The sequence below is a fragment of the Littorina saxatilis genome, unplaced genomic scaffold (genome assembly GCF_037325665.1).
Source record: "Littorina saxatilis isolate snail1 unplaced genomic scaffold, US_GU_Lsax_2.0 scaffold_439, whole genome shotgun sequence".
Lineage (NCBI taxonomy): Eukaryota > Metazoa > Mollusca > Gastropoda > Littorinimorpha > Littorinidae > Littorina > Littorina saxatilis.
The window spans coordinates 62,064-83,878 of record NW_027128894.1 but is presented as its reverse complement, the minus strand read 5'-3'; the positions used below and the strand labels follow the sequence as shown (position 1 = coordinate 83,878).

Sequence of the window (21,815 nt, the reverse complement as noted above, 5' to 3'; positions counted from 1 at the left end):
CGGGGCCTGATTCGTTGAAATCCCAACAAATGTCAAGTTAGACCAATCCAACACTGCGGGAGCCTGCGGGTGGCTCCCGTTTGGATGGTAACTGTGTCGTACATCTCAGCCCAGGACGCCACCCAGCCCCCCAAACTTGACCGCTCCCTGTGCATGGTGGGGTGGTCTGATCGAGGGATTTCGCAGAATGATAATAGTGGCTTTTTTTGTAAAGAAATTAATTCACAGACAATTCAAAAGGATCTGCAGTGGCCTGCATGGTCACCCACAAGAGGAGGAGGGCGCCTTTAGCAAAAGAGACGTACTGTAAACACTCAACAACAACAACACATACATTCTGCGCTTCATACACTTCAGCTGAAGCAGACGACATGTACCGAATGCAGTTAAAAACAAGTCGCGTAAGGCGAAAATACAATATTTAGTCAAGTAGCTGTCGAACTCACAGAATGAAACTGAACGCAATGCCATTTTTCAGCAAGACCGTATACTCGTAGCATCGTCAGTCCACCGCTCATGGCAAAGGCAGTGAAATTGACAAGAAGAGCGGGGTAGTAGTTGCGCTAAGAAGGATAGCAGGCTTTTCTGTACCTCTCTTTGTTTTAACTTTCTGAGCGTGTTTTTAATCCAAACATATCATATCTATATGTTTTTGGAATCAGGAACCGACAAGGAATAAGATGAAAGTGTTTTTAAATTGATTTCGAAAAAAAAATTTTGATAATAATTTTTATATATTTAATTTTCAGAGCTTGTTTTTAATCCGAATATAACCTATTTATATGTTTTTGGAATCAGCAAATGATGGCGAATAAGATAAACGTAAATGTGCAACGTTTTATAATTTTTTTTTTATTTTTTTACAATTTTCAGATTTTTAATGACCAAAGTCATTAATTAATTTTTAAGCCACCAAGCTGAAATGCAATACCGAAGTCCGGGCTTCGTCGAAAATTACTTCACCAAAATTTCAACCAATTTGGTTGAAAAATGAGGGCGTGACAGTGCCGCCTCAACTTTCACGAAAAGCCGGATATGACGTCATCAAAGACATTTATCAAAAAAATGAAAAAAACGTTCGGGGATTTCATACCCAGGAACTCTCATGTCAAATTTCATAAAGATCGGTCCAGTAGTTTAGTCTGAATCGCTCTACACACACACACACACACACACACACACGCACAGACACACATACACCACGACCCTCGTCTCGATTCCCCCCTCGATGTTAAAACATTTAGTCATAACTTGACTAAATGTAAAAAAAGTGTTGATATCAGCTTTCGCCTGTAGGCGAATATTACTTGTTTAAAACTAAGTGGGTAGTCGGTGAGGTCGTGGTGACCTGCAAGTAGAAATACAAAATATTCCCTTGCAATATAATGCGCTTGAACATGTCTAGAAATGTAGCACTTGAATCTGGATGATTTTATTGGATGACTAACATATCACCCGGACTCTTGTCCTTTGCAATGCTGGCTGTTGTGCAAAGTACTACACACGTGGGTTTTTTGCTCTTATAAAGTTCGAATTACAGAAAGTTGGGAATTTCCTTCCGCCTATCTTTTTACATTTAGTCAAGTTTTGACTAAATGTTTTAACGTAGAGGGGGAATCGAGACGAGGGTCGTGGTGTGTGGTGTGTGTGTGTGTGTGTGTGTGTGTGTGTGTGTGTGTGTGTGTGTGTGTATGTGTGTATGTGCGTGTGTGTGTGTAGAGCGATTCAGATTAAACTACTGGACCGATCTTTATAAAATTTTACATGAGAGTTCCTGGGAAGGATATCCCCGGACGTGTTTTTCTTTTTTTCGATACATGTCTTTGATGACGTCATATCCGGCTTTTTGTAAAAGTTGAGGCGGCACTGTCACACCCTCATTTTTCAACCAATTTGATTGAAATTACGGCAAAGCAATCTTCGACGAAGGCCGGACTTCGGTATTGCATTTCAGCTTGGTGGCTTAAAAATTAGTTAATGACTTTGGTCATTAAAAATCTGAAAATTGTAAAAAAAACAAAATTGTATGAAACGATCCAAATTTACGTTCATCTTATTCTTCATCATTTCCCGATTCCAAAAACATATAAATATGCTATATTTGGATTAAAAACAAGCTCTGAAAATTAAAAATATAAAAATTATGATCAAAATTAGATTTTCGAAATCAATTTAAAAACACTTTCATCTTATTCTTTGTCGGTTCCTGATTCCAAAAACATATATATGATATGTTTGGATTAAAAACACGCTCAGAAAGTTAAAACGAAGAGAGGTACAGTAATGCGTGCTATGAAGCACAGCGCAACCGCTACCGCTCCAAACAGGCTCGTCACTTTCACTGCCTTTTGCATTAGCGGCGGACTACGTTCAGTTTCATTCTGTGAGTTCCACAGCTTGACTAAATGTAGTAATTTCGCCTTACGCGACTTGTTTTCGATTGTGTTCTGTGTATCACACTCTATTGCTTCTGACTTTCTCCAATAAACACGCTCAAAAAAGGTTTTAAATCCAATTTCTTCTTCTGCTCTATTTATTATCATCACCACCCCCACGTCACCACCACCTCCAACAACAACAACAACGACAACAGAAGCATATCCACAGAAAGATAAACCAAGACGAACAGGAACAAGATCAAATTCAACAGGATAGCCGAGACAAACACAGTGACCTCAGAAGCCAACTCCGGGCATGTCAAGCCACTCATGTCACCTTCTTGACGCACACAGATCCTGTCTTCCAAATGTAGTTCTGCTTCAAATATTACATAAGGAAAATCGAGCTCTTTTCAATAGGTGGACTAAAAGAGGAACGATGGCGCACCCGGAAACATGGCTGACATTGACATTGACAAACACCCAACACTTATTTTTTAAGTAGCTCTATTCACAATTTGTCTAAATTTGGTTGTTTGGACAAGAATTTGCTCACGGTTCGCACACATTTCTCCAAGTCCAAGCCTTTTTTTCAACACCTCATATATAGTTTTGTTCGATTGAATGGAATTATAATCTGTTAAACTTTACATTTCAACAATATCTGCATATAGTTTAGTGCAATTAGAATGTATATATAGTAGATTGAGTTGGTGTGTACGATGTCTACATTTAGAGAGATATTTACCGAGACGAGTTACCCAGAGCGGTTCGCCACGGGTCGCTCGCAGTGCGAATGACAAAAAGCCGTTTCTTAGAGCAGAGCAGGAAAGTGCTCGCGAAGCACTTGGCGAGCGGCTTTGGTAATGGTATATGCTCGCCCACCGCCCGTCGCGTTATGCAAGATGGCGGCGGTGTTTCCACTGCGATGCCGTGTAGCGTGTTTCGATCTTCTCGGCGTGGTTTTCGACGTGACCCGAGGGATCCACCGCTTTTCAAGGTTCAGGGACTACCCCAGCTAAATTTCCCATCATAACTACATTCTCTCTGACGATTTCACTGACCGAATCGTCTACTAGTTCAGTTAAGAAGTACAACTTTTTTCATATCTCGCAGCAATTGTGCTTTCTTCGTCGCCATCGTGAAGCGATTTGCCTCGTTGTGAGCCCGTTGCATAGACCAATCCAGAGCGACTTTTCTCTGAGCGGGCTATTGTGATTCTGAGCAACGCATGGCCGCTGTTAGTTACAGCTCACGATTTACACAATGTGTTTGAAGTCTTTTCTCAAAGACGTTACACGTTTCTTACGTGAGCAGGTATTGCATTACGGTGTACACTGCAGGTGCCCGTGTTTGTTGACGTTTTTTTTTGTTTTGAATGTCGACAATTCAACTTCACGTTACGCTAAGTGAGAGTCATGCAGCTAAGGGGCTCCGCTCACCTATGTAACTTCAGCAGGACCGACGACGCACTGCAGATTATCCCAGCCCGCTACACGTTGCATGAAAGGAAAACAGGCCAAGTACTCGTCATAATCCCTATCGCGGCATAAATAATAGGCCGTGCGTCGTCTGTGCCGCTGAAACTGCGCAGGTATATTCTGCCCATAAGAATACACATGCATGTAGCAGAATGAGTTTGTCAGCGTCGTAGGTGAGTTGTTTACAAAACCCAAGGCAGAAATTGACCGCGCCTTTTTCTTTAAAGCTGTGGTCTATTTATGACTTTCCGGGGCTACGAGGTTAAAAAGACAGGATGAAAATCATGTACAGAATTCTGTACAGCAAACGCTACCCGAAACCCCATCTATACGGCGTGTATGACCTTGAGAGCTTCAGTCAACGCTTGAATTTTGCAGGGATAACATCCGGTTTGCTCTCTCAAGACTGATCATATTTTATCTTCAAGAGAGATCAAGGGGAAAAAATAAACGCCCCGGCGAAGGTTCGAACTCTCGACCCCGAGACTTCGTGTCTGATGTTCTAACCACTAGGCTACTGCGACAATTGAGAAAAAGAAGGAAAAACATTGATATGAATTCATGTTATGTTATTCTTGAAGCAGCATGATTTATATCTCTATCCGCCCATTGTTCAGAAGTGAATACATGTATAACTATTTCTTAGATGTCTGGTTTCAACTGCGCAGAGCTTTGGAGAAATTCAATTACTGTTCTTGTCATTTTCTTGCATGTTGTAAATAGAGATATCGCAGCTATTTGCAAGGCGCGAATGTCGTGTAGCATGACGGTGTAAACATGTACTGCGATTCCGTGAAACATGTTTGCAAATAAAGGAAAATTTTAATGTCAATTTTCAAGTTACGTTTTTGCAACGCATGAATGGTAATTCAAGCGTAGAATGATATAAAATTATCATTTTTTTATCTCTGACAACACTGGTGAAGTGGCCTAGCGGTTAAGACATCGGCCCCGACATTTCGAGGCCCCGAGGCCTTGAGTTCGAATCCCTGCCAAGTCGTTTATTTTTTCTGCTCGATCCTTCTCGACAATTATGCTCAGCTCTGCGAGAGCAAACCGGATGTTACCACTGCAAAATCCAAGCGTTGACTGAAGCTCTCAAGGTCATACACGCCGTATAGGTGGGGTTTCGGGTAATGTTTGCTGTACAGAAATCTGTACATGATTTTGTCCCTATTTTTCAACCTCGTAGCCCCGGAAAGTCATAAATAGACCACAGCTTTAAAGTGTCAACGTTTCTGTTCGGTTATGTAGTGCTCAAAGGTTGGACTTCACAATACGCAAACAATCAGTAACTCCAGTGCATTGAAGCATAACTATGCATGCACAATAAGGAAGTGTGATTCAAAATAGGCGCCTTTATGAATCAGACGACTAACGACGTAACGTGAGAATAAGCCTTTCAAGCTGAACGAAAACATTTCAATCTGAGCAGTACAAAATTAGTGACGTATACATGTATACAAAGCTAAGGTGTGTATAACTTGACTGGATAACGAGAATCGTCCCTAACAGCTTCGCTTTTACTTTTATTACTTCTATTCCAAACTGGTCTGGGTGATTTGGAGCAGAGAGTCTGAGGCGAACACTGGTTGTGGTTGGGAAGGGGTGGTAGGGTGTGGTGTGATTACAGTGGGTGGAAAAGGTTGGGGGGGGGGGGGGGGGGGGGGGGGGTGGGGGAGTGTGGTGTGGTTGGTTAGTTGTTTAGGTTTCTTGTCTGGAGAACCCGGGGGGGGGGGTCACACGGGATCTATTCAGCTAGCATCGATCTTATTCTCTGTCTTGTTCTCAGCCAAATTCTTACAAACAATTGAGAAGTGTGTAGTTCCGTTCGACGTCTACATTCAAAATCTAACTGACAGTGAGTTTTTGATGAACCCACCTCAGACTCATCTCAATCAATCAATCAATCAATAGAATTTATTTCCAAAATGCAAAAGCACATGATTTTGTTTTGAATGTTGCAGTAAATCATATATCCACGTCCACACTCACATTCACACCACCTCGTGAGAAAGAGAGATAGAGAGAGAGAGAGAGAGAGATAGAGAGATAGAGAGAGAGAGAGAGAGAGAGAGAGAGAGAGAGAGTGCGTGTGTTTCAGTGCGTGTGTGTGTGTGTGCGTGTGTGTGTGTGTGTGTGTGTGGGTGTGTATGTGTGTATTGTGTGAGTGTGTTTGTGTGGAACTGGATGTGGTATTCAATGTAAACACACACACACACACACACACACACACACACACACACACACACACAACTGAGGTATACGACACAGCGACCCAGACACGCTCACGAGACGAGCACTTGTTTACGACTGACAGAGGTAGAGTCACACACGACATTGGTGTGTGTGACTACAAATGATCTAGTATATTCTCAATGGCCTGAAGTCACATCTAAATGTGGAACTCTTGGAACTGATCTGCACAGGATTCAAAAAGAAAGAGGGCGACTGTGTGTGCGGGCGTGTCGGGCGGTGGGGTGGGGTGGGGGGGGGGGGGGACGATTTGGGTGGGCCCGGGGGTTGGGCAGTGGCTTCTTCTAGAAATTTGGGGTTTTTCACAGCAGTAATAATATACAGTTGTTATTTGTTGTGCGACCTATATTTAGGTTCGTGAGAAGAAATCCAACGAAGTGCTAACATTGCTGCCACTGTGTCACGCCAGATTACTAGGTTTGTGAGGCGTGAGCAGGTATTGCATTACAATTGACACAGCAGGTGCCCGTTTTTGTTGACGTTTTTGGTTTTGAATGTCGACCCTGAAAGCAGTACGTCCTGGTCCCTATACAAAACTCTGCGACCCCCCCTCCCCCCCCCCCCCCCCGCCCTTCCTGCAAACCCTTCTCCCTCCCTTTGTTAACACACGAAGTTTAAAGAAGAACACACGACACAGGCCGTAAGACAGGGACACGGACCCGTAAGGTCGTGAGATGAAATCAGAACAGTCGACTGCCAACACCACAATTACCTGACAGGCTCAGTGCTTTACCGTGTAAACACCACAATGACCTGACAGGCTCAGTGCTTTACCATGTAAACACCACCATGACCTGACAGGCTCAGTGCTTTACCGTGTAAACACCACAATGACCTGACAGGCTCAGTGCTTTACCGTGTAAACACCACCATGACCTGACAGGCTCAGTGCTTTACCATGTAAACACCACAGTGACCTGACAGGCTCAGTGCTTTACCGTGTAAACACCACAGTGACCTGACAGGCTCAGTGCTTTACCGTGTAAACACCACAATGACCTGACAGGCTCAGTGCTTTACCGTGTAAACACCACAATTACCTGACAGGCTCAGTGCTTTACCGTGTAAACACCACAGTGACCTGACAGGCTCAGTGCTTTACCGTGTAAACACCACAATGACCTGACAGGCTCAGTGCTTTACCATGTAAACACCACAGTGACCTGACAGGCTCAGTGCTTTACCGTGTAAACACCACAGTGACCTGACAGGCTCAGTGCTTTACCGTGTAAACACCACAATGACCTGACAGGCTCAGTGCTTTACCATGTAAACACCACAGTGACCTGACAGGCTCAGTGCTTTACCGTGTAAACACCACAATGACCTGACAGGCTCAGTGCTTTACCGTGTAAACACCACAATGACCTGACAGGCTCAGTGCTTTACCGTGTAAACACCACAATGACCTGACAGGCTCAGTGCTTTACCGTGTAAACACCACAATTACCTGACAGGCTCAGTGCTTTACCGTGTAAACACCACAATTACCTGACAGGCTCAGTGCTTTACCGTGTAAACAACACAATGACCTGACAGGCTCAGTGCTTTACCGTGTAAACAACACAATGATCTGACAGGCTCAGTGCTTTACCGTGTAAACACCACAATGACCTGACAGGCTCAGTGCTTTACCGTGTAAACACCACAATTACCTGACAGGCTCAGTGCTTTACCGTGTAAACACCACAATTACCTGACAGGCTCAGTGCTTTACCGTGTAAACAACACAATGACCTGACAGGCTCAGTGCTTTACCGTGCCAACACCACAATGACCTGACAGGCTCAGTGCTTTACCGTGTAAACCATGATTCGGATTGAGATCTGGTCAGACTTTTACATGGAATGATACCACCCCTCCACTTCGGCATCAGCGGCTTGAACAAACTCAATCATGAAAACATACCAACTTCGCACACGAAGCAGTCAAGATGTTGAGTGTTGGCGCGCCTCCAAACGGAGGGACGGTCTTACCTAGTCGTTAGTGCTGTCTTGGGAATTGTTTGGCCGGATTAATCTCCCAAAGTACACCGGTGTCATTTATCAAACTTCAGTTTGAAAATCTCCGCACGACACGTACTCCGACGTCCATTGCGTCAAACTGTGCCTTGAGCGACACACACCGGTGTTTTTGTAGCCAGCTTGTCTCCAATTTCAAACATCTGAGACAGAAAATGACTTTAGAAGGAAACTGTTGGTGAGAGTTTCTCAGTGGCGAAATTCGACGAATGTGAAGAATGGGAGGAACCAACTGTACCTTTATATATAGATGCACACGGCCCGGTTGGCTCGAAAACGCACCACAAGTATGGACATTATTTAAATCAAAATGAGTGAATGAGCTTCTGGGCGCTGCCTCTCTTCGATGTTGGTAACAAAAAGTAGGAAATGAGAAGTAGCCAAGAAGCGCCGCCTGGCGGAAAGAAGGGAGCACCATCTGTGACGCGTTCCACTAGTAACGTTCATCACGTATACAAACAAGGGAAGTAATTAAGTGGAAATAGTCCAAACTTACTATCGATTCACTAAGAGTGCTCTGTCTTTGCCTATTCTACGACAGTTACTTTAAGTGAGGGCTGTCCTCCTGCATGGCAGCATTATGTACTTTAAGTGAGGGCTGTCCTCCTGCATGGCAGCATTATGTACTTTAAGTGAGGGCTGTCCTCCTGCATGGCAGCATTATGTACTTTAAGTGAGAGCTGTCCTCCTGCATGGCAGCATTATGTACTTTAAGTGAGGGCTGTCCTCCTGCATGGCAGCATTATTCCAGCGTCGCGGACGACGCTGGTATCTGCGGTCGGGAAGACTTTCCACGAATTTGCCTGCAGGGCGCCGCCATGTTTTCTGTGCTCGACTGCGAGCAGACCACAGGCACATTACACCCAAAATTCTTGTAGGCATACACAGACGCAACATAGCATATACAGACAATAACACCCACAACACTTCAACTGCATATGAAAGGAATAAAAATAAATCCGCAAATCAGTCGCGCACAAAACACCAGAAAGAAAAACAAGGAGTACCAAAGCGGCGTGCAGAAACTAAACTGACTCGGAGACTGAGAAGAAACATTTATCACACGATGTGGATAGCAAACATTAAAATAAAACAGATAAGTCAAGCAAAAAATAAACACAAATATCGAAAACACAATAAACAAAGGTAAAGAAAACAAAAAGAGATGCTTGCCGACAGTCAGTGTGTGTGTGCGTGGTTTGCCGTGTGCGTCAGCGGGGTGTGTGTGTGTGTGTGTGCGTGCGCGTGCATGCGTGCGTAGGCTACGTTCTTGCGTGTGTGCGTTCGAATGAGAAAGAAGAGAGAGAGAGGATTGAACAATGAGGTCACGTTCTCTGTCACATGAATACATATACACACACTGAAGGCTACTTCGGACACGAACACTTGCCAACAACTGTGGTTGGACATGCTTTTGAAATGTAATATTTTTCGACATGATTTCTGGACATACGAATCCCGCTGTGTTGCCTACTGATGTTGCGAATGATGAAGGTTTTGAGTTGACTGACCTTGAGGAGGGATTGCATCAGGCGTTTATCGTCTCAAATTATATCCTTGCTACTTTTCAGGAGTCAACTATTGCCATTCATGGTAACTTGGATAGTCAATGTTTTTATTTGTTTGATTCCCATCAAAGAAACAGAAATGGTAACCATTCTTCAAATGGCGCTGCAGTTTTGATGTCATCAAGTTAATTCCTTTGCAGAATTGATTGATTTTCTCAAAAGCCATTATCAATGTGTTTATCAATTAACCGACCTGTTCATTTCTGTCCAACTGCAATGTATCCTTGGCACAAAGGGTCAAAAATCCAAAAAATAAGCCCTTAAAAAAATATGCCCATATTTTTGAAAATATGCCCATATTTTTCAAAATAAGCCCTTATTTCTATAAATAAGGCCTTATTTTAGAAATAAGGCCTTAAATATTTACAGCCATAAGGAAATAAGGGCATAATGAAATAAGGCCTTATTTCTGTTAAGGCCTTACCGAAATAAGGCCTTATTTCTGTTATGACCTTAAAAAAATAAGCCCTTAAAAAAATATGCCCATAAAAAAATAAGCCCTTAAAAAAATATGCCGTTAATCTGACGTTTTTGAATCTTTTCTGTCATCTAACTGAATCTGACGTTTTTGAATCTTTTCTGTCATCTAACCCAATTGCTCATGACTTCATCGATCTTGAACATGCCTACTTTTCAAAGAAAGACAGACAAAAGCGAAATCTGCATGTTAGCCATCTGCCTGAAATGGTCAATGCACTTTTGTAAAATTGTCACAGCTGTAATGCACTTTTGTGAAATGGTCAGTGCTGTTGTGCACTTATGCAAAACTTGGTGCTGTGCTGTTAACATTTGAACAAAATGCATTTTGTTCAAATGTTTAGTGCAACTTGCTACTATATAATCGCTGTATGCGCTTTGTGGTAATAATGCACTGTTGTGAAAAGTTTGCGCTAAATGTTGGCACTATGCATCATTGTTGGAGCACCCTCCTGTAGATGCACCATGCTGAAAAATGTACTTATGAATCAAGCATTGACTGAAATAAACAATTTATATATCCAGCACAACATGCAATTCATTAACTTTTGACCCTAACCTTTAACACTTCCCAAAATAAATCTTTGGTGGACATTGCATCGACGCTGTTCATTTTGAATGAACATTTTTCTTGTGTACTTTAAGTGAGAGCTGTCCTCCTGCATGGCAGCATTATGCGTAAACCACTATCTTTTGTTCAAACTTTTGAAGCAACATATGAGGGTCTTATGCATTAGCTATTACTCCTTTAAAAGGCAGTGGTTGCCTAATTTATGTATGATCACGTGAGCCTGCCACACAACGTGACATCATACAGCTTGAATGCTAGAGAACGAGGGGATGGGGGGTGGGTAGGTGGGGGGGGGGGGGGGGGAGATAAGTCGACGAATCAGGTATTTGACTCACGTTTTATAACTGCAGCTCTTTGTTCTCGTTGAAGCTCTTTGGTTCCCAATGTCCGTCCTGAATGCAGTACTTCCTTGTCCCCTAATCCTCTAACTCCCCCTCCTCAGTCTGCCCCCCCCCCCCCACACCTCCCCCCGCCCCACCGCTAGCCTCGGCTACACATCCTTGCTGTCTTTTTTTAAGACCCGAGGTTTTGAAAATGATTTCCCACCTCTTGCCTTCCCACCTCTTGTCTTCCCAACTCCATTCCATTCCTGCTCTTTGTGACAAGATCAGATCAACATAGTATATAATCCGTACTTTCTTACCAGTCCGACGAATGCAGTTTATCTGCGGAAACATTGATCAAAACAATTACCTGACCTGGTAACTGGCGTGTCTTCTTTTTATAAAAAAAAAAAAAAAAGTATATACGAGCATATGTAAGTGCAAACGAACTACATCTGATATCTATAATTGTATGTATGAAGGCGACAGCTTAATGCGCCTGTGTAAAAACAAGCACGCCCTCTGAGTCTGGTGATGGAAACAGCTGTCAGTGTTGGTGAGCACGTACACACATAATAGATGTACCGCAAGCCTATGATGTTGTACAACTGCCCAGTTGATGGAAACACTGACGACAAATCACACGTCGGTTACTCACAGACAGATAACTGGATACACCACTAAACGAATAAAAGAATGAATGGATGAATTAATTAATCAACAACACAAACAAACGATTTATCAAACACACAAATACAAAAATAACAAATGAATAGATATATATATGTTATGAAAGAAAGAGAGAGAGACAAAAAAAGAAGGAACGGAACAAAAAAAGAAAAAAAAAGAAATTAGAAGCCGTGTCGTCCAGGAAACAGAGGAAGAAAGACAGAAAGTCGAGTTTCAACCGAACTACAAAAGCTTATTGAAAAATAAGTAAAAACAACATTTTTTTTAAGTTAAAAAAAGAAGCAAGAGAACGAAGCGTGTTCAAAACGCATATCATGTTGTCCTTTAGTGCCTCAGATAGCTAATCATTATTCTACATTTATTCCTGTGACCTTGACCTGCCAGTGTTGAGCAATACTAAGTATACATGTACCGTTGTTTTGTTCGTCTCCACAAAGGAAGGTTCGAGCAAATTCAGGCTTCTTATCTACCTCGTAACCTGGCCTTTGTGCAAACATAGACACCGCCCTCCTTTAGATATACAGCAGATACACGTCTTCCTCTTGCTGCTTTCAACCATCCCTTAGAGCGGATCGTCACTGTGACGGCCGGTTATCGGATGAACGTGGGTTATGTCTATCTCTCTATCTCGGGGTCGGGGAGACGGACAGTTTACTGACCTCACAATGTGAAAGCAGAGACCTACATTGTATGTCTCTGGTGAAAGCAAACACGATTAATGCCGATTACTTTTGGTTTAAACAGTGTTTTGTTCAACAAAGTATGGACATAATATATAATCAATCAATCAATCAATATGAGGCTTATATCGCGCGTATTCCGTGGGTACAGTTCTAAGCGTAGGGATTTTTTAATTTTTTTTTTATATATATTTTTTTTAATGCAATTTATATCGCGCACATATTCAAGGCGCAGGGATTTATTTGTGCCGTGTGAGATGGAATTTATTTACACAATACATCACGCATTCACATCGGCCAGCAGATCGCAGCCATTTCGGCGCATATCCTACTTTTCACGGCCTATTATTCCAAGTCACACGGGTATTTTGGTGGACATTTTTATCTATGCCTATACAATTTTGCCAGGAAAGACCCTTTTGTCAAATCGTGGGATCTTTAACGTGCACACCCCAATGTAGTGTACACGAAGGGACCTCGGTGTTTCGTCTCAAGAATGTCACGGATCAACAACAAGCTACAATCTTCTTCTTCTTCCATATTGTGACCACGGTCATTTAGGCTGACCATTATGTCACATTATAGACGCACACGGCACGATTTGCTCCAAAACGTACCTCAAGCATGATCATTAATCAAATCAAAGTGAGAGACAGCGCTAGTCTCAGCACTGCCTCTCTTGGGTGTTGAACATACAAAGTAACCAAGAAGCGCCCCCTGGCGGAAAGACGGGAGCGCAATCTATGACGTGGTTTATTTAGACGAATTGTTCAGCCGTTACCGCCTTACGTTGTAATGTCCATGCAGGAACACCACTATATGTATGTGTAAGCTTCTACAGCTTGTTGCTGTTACCTGTGTATTTTGTATACATGTCATGGTTGTAATTTTTGTTAAAATAAACTTATGTTTAAACCAAAATCTTATAGGGGTGATCCTAAAAGGAGAATCAAACATACGGATGACAGTATCTTGCGGCGAGACTTTAACGATCACTTTTCATCTGCAATGTTGTGTGATTCGTGTAAGCGATCTGACTAATCACCACATATATCTCTCCATGCTTTGACACATACCAAAAATCTACAATCAAATTATTTGATACATTAATTTATTAAATTATTCATCTATTTTGGGTCTTAGACTTTTAATTTCATAAAATTATAATGTTAGGTTAATTGACTGTTAATTTCATAAATATATAGTTTTCTCGTTATAATGAACCTCCCGAGACATGTATGTTTGTGTTGTACTGTCTTTAAAACTTGAATAAAAATGTTTTTAAACAAAATTAGAAAATTAAAAATCTACAGCCCGGCGGCTTTTTGTGACGAGTAAGATTTGTGCTAAATTGATTTTTTGTTAATAACACCCATGTCAACTTATAAAATCAACTCATCAAAAATCCCTATTCCGCATAGAAAGCAGCATGTAGCGTAACAATAACGACATGTCCCTAATAGGCATCGAGCACAGGGAGCATCAACCATCGCTTAGATCGCAACATGTAGCGTAACAATAACGACATGTCCCTAATAGGCATCGAGCACAGGGAGCATCAACCATCGCTTAGATCGCAACATGTAGCGTAACAATAACGACATGTCCCCAATAGGCATCGAGCACAGGGAGCATCAACCATCGCTTAGATCGCAACATGTAGCGTAACAATAACGACATGTCCCCAATAGGCATCGAGCACAGGGAGCATCAACCATCGCTTAGATCGCAACATGTAGCGTAACAATAACGACATGTCCCCAATAGGCATCGAGCACAGGGAGCATCAACCATCGCTTAGATCGCAACATGTAGCGTAACAATAACGACATGTCCCCAATAGGCATCGAGCACAGGGAGCATCAACCATCGCTTAGAAAGCAACATGTAGCGTAACAATAACGACATGTCCCCAATAGGCATCGAGCACAGGGAGCATCAACCATCGCTTAGATCGCAACATGTAGCGTAACAATAACGACATGTCCCTAATAGGCATCGAGCACAGGGAGCATCTACCATCGCTTAGAAAGCAACATGTAGCGTAACAATAACGACATGTCCCTAATAGGCATCGAGCACAGGGAGCATCAACCATCGCTTAGATCGCAACCAAACTGCTGACAGATAGACAGAAGGACGCAAATAAAAGAAATGAAACGGAGAAAGAAAATGACATATCGAGTACATTTGGCTTTCTTTGGTTAAACCGCATCATTCCTTAAAATAGATTTTCTCAGGCATTCTGTTTAGGTGTCTACACAGGGGAGAGTGGTTATTTACCACTTGCGCGGTCGGTTAATTTGCTCGCCATGAATGGTGGACTTAAAAATACACAAATAAACTTATGGATCAGACATCATGTGATCGTTTCTTTACCCGGACTTCCTTGTTCGTATTCTGTGACGCACACATACCTGTAATCACGATATTGTGCCAGTTTTTGTTGGTATCATTCTTTTGTCCTTTGACTATTTCTGGATAAGTCAGTGTTTATCTGCAGGTGGGTGGGTGGGTGGTGGTGTGGAGGGGTGTTAGGACACGCTAAACTAATGTTATTCGAAACACACGAATGATGCATTTCTGATAACCAGAAAAGGCACATACACTTACATTGACAATATTGCTTTCGCCAATAAATGTATAGAGATAGAGATAAAAAGACGAAGGAAGAAAAAACATAGAATAGAGACAAGAGAGACAGATAAAAAGAGAGAGACTGGAGAGGGAGATAACGAGAAAGAGAGAGAGAAAGAGAGAGATAGAGAGAGAGAGAGAGAGAGAGAGAGAGAGAGAGAGAGAGAGAGAGAGAGAGAGAGAGAGAGAAAGAGGGGAGAGAGAGCGGGAGAGAGAGGGAGAGGGAGACGGGGGAGAGAAAGAGAGAGAGAGAGAGAGAGAGAGAGAGAGAGAGAGGGAGAGAGAGAGAGAGAGAGAAAGAGGGGGGAGAGAGAGAGAGGGAGACGGGGGAGAGAAAGAGAGAGAGAGAGAGAGAGAGAGAGAGAAAGAGGAGAGAGAGAGGGAGAGAGAGGGAGACGGGGAGAGAAATAGAGAGAGAGAGAGGGGGGGTGGGTGGGTGGGGGCGATAGAGATCAAAATAAACCACACAGAACGTAAGTTGTTGATCGATAACGTCTCATTCGCAAGTGACGCAAGGCATAAACACGACAAAAGAGCCGAAGAATAACTCCAATCAGACTTCTGTTGACCACGATAAAGCTTTCTCAGTAATGCATCCGATGCTATTTTTGCCTTCGTGTCACAATTACTCCCCCTTTCCCTTTCATAAACACGACCGACAACCGGCAAGCAAAGGCAATAATCGATAAAGGCTGAGCCACGAAAGAAGCTGTAAATAAAGTTGTGTCAGCGACAAGTGCTACAGTGACGGCGGTACGACAATTCATCACTCAAACATGGCGCTTTGTGTGTGCCAGATTGAAATCAAAACTCTTACCTGGCGACATGTTGGGTTGTTGGCCGTGATTTGGTTCGACGTCAGAGGGATAACACTTATTGAATGTTGTGTGTGTGTGTGTGTGTGTGTGTGTGTGTGTGTGTGTGTGTGTGTGTGTGTCTGTGTGTGTGTGTGTGTGCGTGTGTGCGCGCGCGTGTGTGTTTGTGTGTGCGCGTGTGTGTTTCGTGGTTTTCATCTTTGTCAATAAAGCATTTACTCAAAACAAGATCACTACTTCTGAACACTACCGCATTAATGCCCATAGATTCAAAACAAAGTGTGTGTAAACTAGTTCTACCTCTAAACATGAATACAGTCACATCTTCCTGCAAGGGTGCAGAACAATGTTCACGCCGCAGGGGTAAAACCCATACTTACACGTTAGCGGGATAGTTCCTCAAAGGGCTCAAAGCAGCACAACTTTCAGAACTTAGCAAAAGTTTTATGGACTCTCGTTTTCAAAATATGAAGACCAATAACATTGTAAAGGCCTATTAAGTGCTCAAACAAGCACAGTGAAAGGGAAAGCTTCATAAAAAGGTGTGGCCACACGAATAGCTATAATACAGAAGCGCAAAATCCGCTTCAAAGAGTACGACATTGAAACAGAAACACACTGTGACACCCTCCCTTGGCTGACCCCATGGCATTGACCTAGTTACGACGCAGCGACCCTCAGCGCATATGTATGTTACAGTTAATCTGTGAAACCAGGGAATACGTGTATTAACTAGGTAATACATGAATTAACTGACGGAAAAAAACCAGTTACTTCATGTATTACCTAAAATAGTTTAGTTAATACACGTATTCCCTGGTTTCACAGATTAACTGTAACATATATACTTAGAAAAACAGACATCTCAGCTGATAAGACGGCCGAGTCACGAGACACAAATCGTTAGAGCTGAGATTTATTTCGTGTCCTTAAAGGTGCCTTTTAACTGATGCAAACCATTCTCTGCATCAACAAAGCTTTACATTTTGACATCATTTACGCACACTCCTAAACAAAATACGATTAAAGGTATTAAACCTGAGAAAATAAAGGCCCTCAGATCACGGCTTCCAAAGATATACCATAACATCAGTTCTGCGTTGTACATACATTATGATGCTACCGCGCAGCAGAACTGCCTTCACTTTGCCAAAACAAGTGGCTTGAAAGCTTTACTAAATCACTGTCGTAAAACGTGCACAGAAAGAGTACTCTTTGTGGGTTACTTCAACTTTCTTTCTTTATTTATTTGGTGTTTAACGTCGTTTTCAACCACGAAGGTTATATCGCGACGGAGAAAGGGGGGGGGGGGGGGCGGGATGGGATAGAGCCACTTGTTAATTGTTTCTTGTTCACAAAAGCACTAATCAAAAAATTGCTCCAGGGGCTTGCAACGTAGTACAATATATTACCTTACTGGGAGAATGCAAGTTTCCAGTACAAAGAACTTAACATTTCTTACATACTGCTTGACTAAAATCTTTACAAACATTGACTATATTCTATACAAGAAACACTTAACAAGGGTAAAAGGAGAAACAGAATCCGTTAGTCGCCTCTTACGACATGCTGGGGAACATCGGGTAAATTCTTCCCCCTAACCCGCGGGGGGAGGTTACTTCAACGAAGTTGTTCCTCTTGTATCTGCACGTGACGCGGGTAACCAGGGCTGAGATGCACGAACCAAAAGTGGGTGCCTCCCAAACGGGAGATCACAAACCGCGGGTTCTGATTCGTTGAAATCACAACACATCTCAGTTTCAACCAATCCAACACAGCGGATGGCTCCCGTTTGGATGGTAACTTTGTCGTGCACCTCAGTCCTGGGTGCCGCGTCAAAGAGGGCGCCACCGATCTAGCCGCCAGGCAGCGCCTCCCAACTACTTTTTATCACCAGTTACGTACCATAGAGAAGCAGCGCTATCTCAGCGTCTCCCTTTGATTTAATAATTAGCATACGTGTGGTGCGTTTTCCATCAAATCGTGCTATGAGCTGATGATGATGATAATCAGTGTTAACGTCTTCTTAGAACCATTTGGTCTATCTTGGGACAGGTAGAGTTAATATGCTTTATGTGGGGACAAGACACTGGACAAACATGCAAACAGAGAACACATATGATCGTGTTATATATCTGGAAGTCTGTTGTTGCGATATTTCAAAATGGGGATGGAAGTAATGATTGTGTACGCGGAATGTGGTTGGACTGAAGCGGTTTTGTAGGCGTATTTGCTTTTTATGTATGTAGAATATGTTTATATTTGTGGCTGAATAAGTAAAAAAAAAAAAATAAAAATAAAAAAATCCTAAAAACAGAATCTGTGCGTCTAGATCAGGGTACAGTGGAATCCCTGGATTCTTCACATTCGTCATTTAGCCAATAAATCCCCCCCCCCCCCCAAAAAAAAAAAAAAAAAAAAAAAAAACCCACGGTCAGATCAACAGTATCCCTTTCCTACCGCCTCTTGTAATAGTGCACACGGCATAAATGTCTTCTGTATCTCGATCCCTTTTCGTGTAAACCATGGCGTATATCAAGCAGATCTGTCCAGGTTTATACCCGGAGTAAAGAGCAGCCTTTAACTCGGACACATACAACAAACCAACAGGCCGGTGTAACACGAGAAAATTACTCCCACGAGATTTTTACTCCGGAGTAAACATTTCGTACGAAAATGTTACTCCCTTTACGAAAAAAGCACTCCCCCATTACACGAGAAAGTTACTCCCCACGACAGGTGAATTCCCAGTAAACATTTCGTACACAAATGTTACTCCCCTGACGAATAAAAAACGAATAAATTACTTCACCCTAACACGAGCCATTTAACTTCCCATGCCAGGTGTACGAAATTTATACTCCCTTGTCCCCTGTTAGTCTTGGTGGTGGAAGGGGTGGAGGGAGGGTAGCGCGACATTCGTTTGCGCGAGATCACATATTGGCATTATCCCTTTGCCCGTATCCCATTTTCGCCTACGAGATTTTTACTGGAAGTAAAAAAAATGGGGAGTAAAAATTTCGTGGAGGGAGTCATTTTTTCGTGCCTTGGGGAGTTCTTTCCTCGTACGAAAAATTTACTCGGAGTAAGAATTTCGTCCGAAATTTTTACTCCGGAGTAAATTTTTTGGGGAGTAAAAATTTCGTGTTACACCGGCTGATTCCTGTGCAAACTGAGAATGTTGAGCTGAAATATTTTCGCAGAATTGACGTTGATGTCAAACTTTAACGAAATTACAAAGTCTTCCAGCGAAAAATTCCACACACAAACTAGCCGGGGTGTGGAGTTTGGGTATGTGTCAAAGTGGAAGGATGCTCGTATCCTGCGTACAACGAAGTCTGGGCGGAGCCATGGCGCTTTCCAAGATGGTTTACTCAACAAAGACAAAATCATCCCTGCACCGGCCAGACAACGGCGGAGTCATTCCGAACGCGTGACCCTGGTCCATTCCAGAACGCAATACAAAAAGTGTTCATTCCTTCCCAGTACCCTCCGGGCCTGGAACAACCTGCCAGGATTTGGAGAAACAACAGTCGCAGCCGACACCCTTCGATTAATCAAGAAAGGGGTGCCACACACTTGGACTCGAAAGACAAAAACCCAGTTAGATAGAGACGGCATGCTTAGTGTATTTGTGGGGTTTAGTTAGATAGAGACGGCATGCTTAGTGTATTTGTGGGGTTTAGTTAGATAGAGACAGCATGCTTAGTGTATTTGTGGGGTTTAGTTAGATAGAGACGGCATGCTTAGTGTATTTGTGGGGTTTAGTTAGATAGAGACGGCATGCTTAGTGTATTTGTGGGGTTTAGTTAGATAGAGACAGCATGCTTAGTGTATTTGTGGGGTTTAGTTAGATAGAGACAGCATGCTTAGTGTATTTGTGGGGTTTAGTTAGATAGAGACAGCATGCTTAGTGTATTTGTGGGGTTTAGTTAGATAGAGACAGCATGCTTAGTGTATTTGTGGGGTTTAGTTAGATAGAGACAGCATGCTTAGTGTATTTGTGGGGTTTAGTTAGATAGAGACGGCATGCTTAGTGTATTTGTGGGGTTTAGTTAGATAGAGACGGCATGCTTAGTGTATTTGTGGGGTTTAGTTAGATAGAGACGGCATGCTTAGTGTATTTGAGGGGTTTAGTTAGATAGAGACAGCATGCTTAGTGTATTTGTGGGGTTTAGTTAGATAGAGACGGCATGCTTAGTGTATTTGTGGGTTTTTTTCTTCTCACGAAGACCACTTTGATCTTATGATTTCCTTTTGGGCTCGTCAAAGTAACAGAGCTGGTTGAGATCAGCCACCCTCCGGGCCAAAAGCGAACAGCAGTAGCCTGCATCTTGAACTCAGGTCAAAATGAGTTCGTCTCATTCTATCCCTGATTTTCCTTGTCTGGCGAGGAAATCGAATTTTTACATATTTAGATCTTTTCGTAATGTGTCATGGATGTAAGCAGATTCGCGATCGTCGATAATGATTTTTCATGGTGTTGTGTAATTTGTAAATTACAAAGGAATTGATATGTAAGACAGTTTCAAGCGAGCTATTTTTCGCGGCTGTATTTACTGTGCAAACAACTCTAAATATGGCAAAAGTGTCACGTGATAATCAACCGTTTGGTTTCCGCGCTCGCTGGAGCAGACGAATTTTTGACAGTGATGCAACCATATATTACGGTCTCCTTCCGGCAGCAGTCCCAAAATTTCGACTTGTTTTGACCTTAGAACGATGTCTTTATCATAACTGTGAAGAACAGAACGGAGACCACTGTCGAAGTCGGCCAATCTGCAATCATTTTCGTCTCGCGAACACTGCTCGTGAACAACATATGGGAGATAACTCTGTATTCTTGTTTTGATAGATTCGCGTAGGACTTTAGCGTCCGGTCAGAGAGATAACTGGCGATAGCCGTTGAGCGATGATGATCAGAATGCAGTAGCCTGCTGATAAAACCCCCATAGACTAGATGCATAATGTGTGCTTGTTGTGAGCATGTGTCTGTTGTATGTGTTTGTTTGCGTGTTTTTTGACTGTGCACTGTGCTGCGTTGCGAAAACATGTGATTCTTTGTATTTTATTGTGACAGGGGAGGCTACCGCTCCTTTCACAGCAGACTCTGCACCCGAGTTGTTGGCCTTTAAGTCAACACCCGTGGTTTGTAGAATTCTGTTTGTGATGGGGTCTGGTGGCTTCCGATTGTCTGTATGTTCATGGAAACCTTCGGGTTTTGCATACCAGTTTTTATAGGGCTAAGAAATTAGCCCTAATTATTTCAATCCTGTTTGATTGCACTTCGCTTCCCGAGGTGATCGTAGTGTTTCGGTACACGGTTACATCATGCAAGCATGTATATGTGCTCTTTGATGAGTATTTTCCTTTTCATCTGAGACAAATTGTATTAGTTGTATATATTGTGTTGTGTTTTTGATTGAACTTGTAAATTGAACTTGTAAAAAGCGCTTCGAGCTGTGGAGAAGCGCTATAAAAATGTCCATTATTATTATTTTTATTATTACTGTGTATTTGTATGGCTGCCTAAATGGCAAGGTAAAAATGGTCGAACACGTAAAAACCCACTCGTGCACTGATAAAAACAAAAGTGTACGTGGGAGTTTCGCAGAACGCAGAAGACGAAGAAGAAGTACTTATTTACATTTCATCTCACTTGTTATTTCGACGTGAAATCCTCAACGCGGCGGAATAATCGATACGATTGTGGCCGCCTGACGGATGAAGACGAAGATAAGGAATTTTTAACATATTAGTTTATTGATAAAGTCTGTTAAAACTTTACAAATTTGATTGGAAAAAGAAAAAGACCTATAGGAAGGATTCCTCCAAGCCCCCCCCCCCCCCCCCAAAAAAAATAATAATAAAAAATAAAAAATAAATAAATGATAGAGAAGGCAAAAAAAACAACGGCA

At 42.5% G+C, this 21,815-nt stretch overlaps 1 protein-coding gene and 1 long non-coding RNA gene across 2 annotated transcripts in view; both read right to left on the bottom strand.

The window, feature by feature from the left end:
* LOC138957213 (tetraspanin-18-like) overlaps positions 1 to 21,815 on the bottom strand; it is a 66,605-nt gene that overhangs the window by 18,985 nt on the left and 25,805 nt on the right. The gene's annotated exons all lie outside the window — the stretch shown is intronic.
* On the bottom strand, positions 12,375 to 15,175 carry LOC138957216 (uncharacterized). Its single transcript, XR_011452965.1, has 2 exons — positions 13,024 to 15,175; positions 12,375 to 12,969 (listed from the first exon to the last, which is right to left on the bottom strand). It is a non-coding gene; the product is annotated as an uncharacterized lncRNA (long non-coding RNA).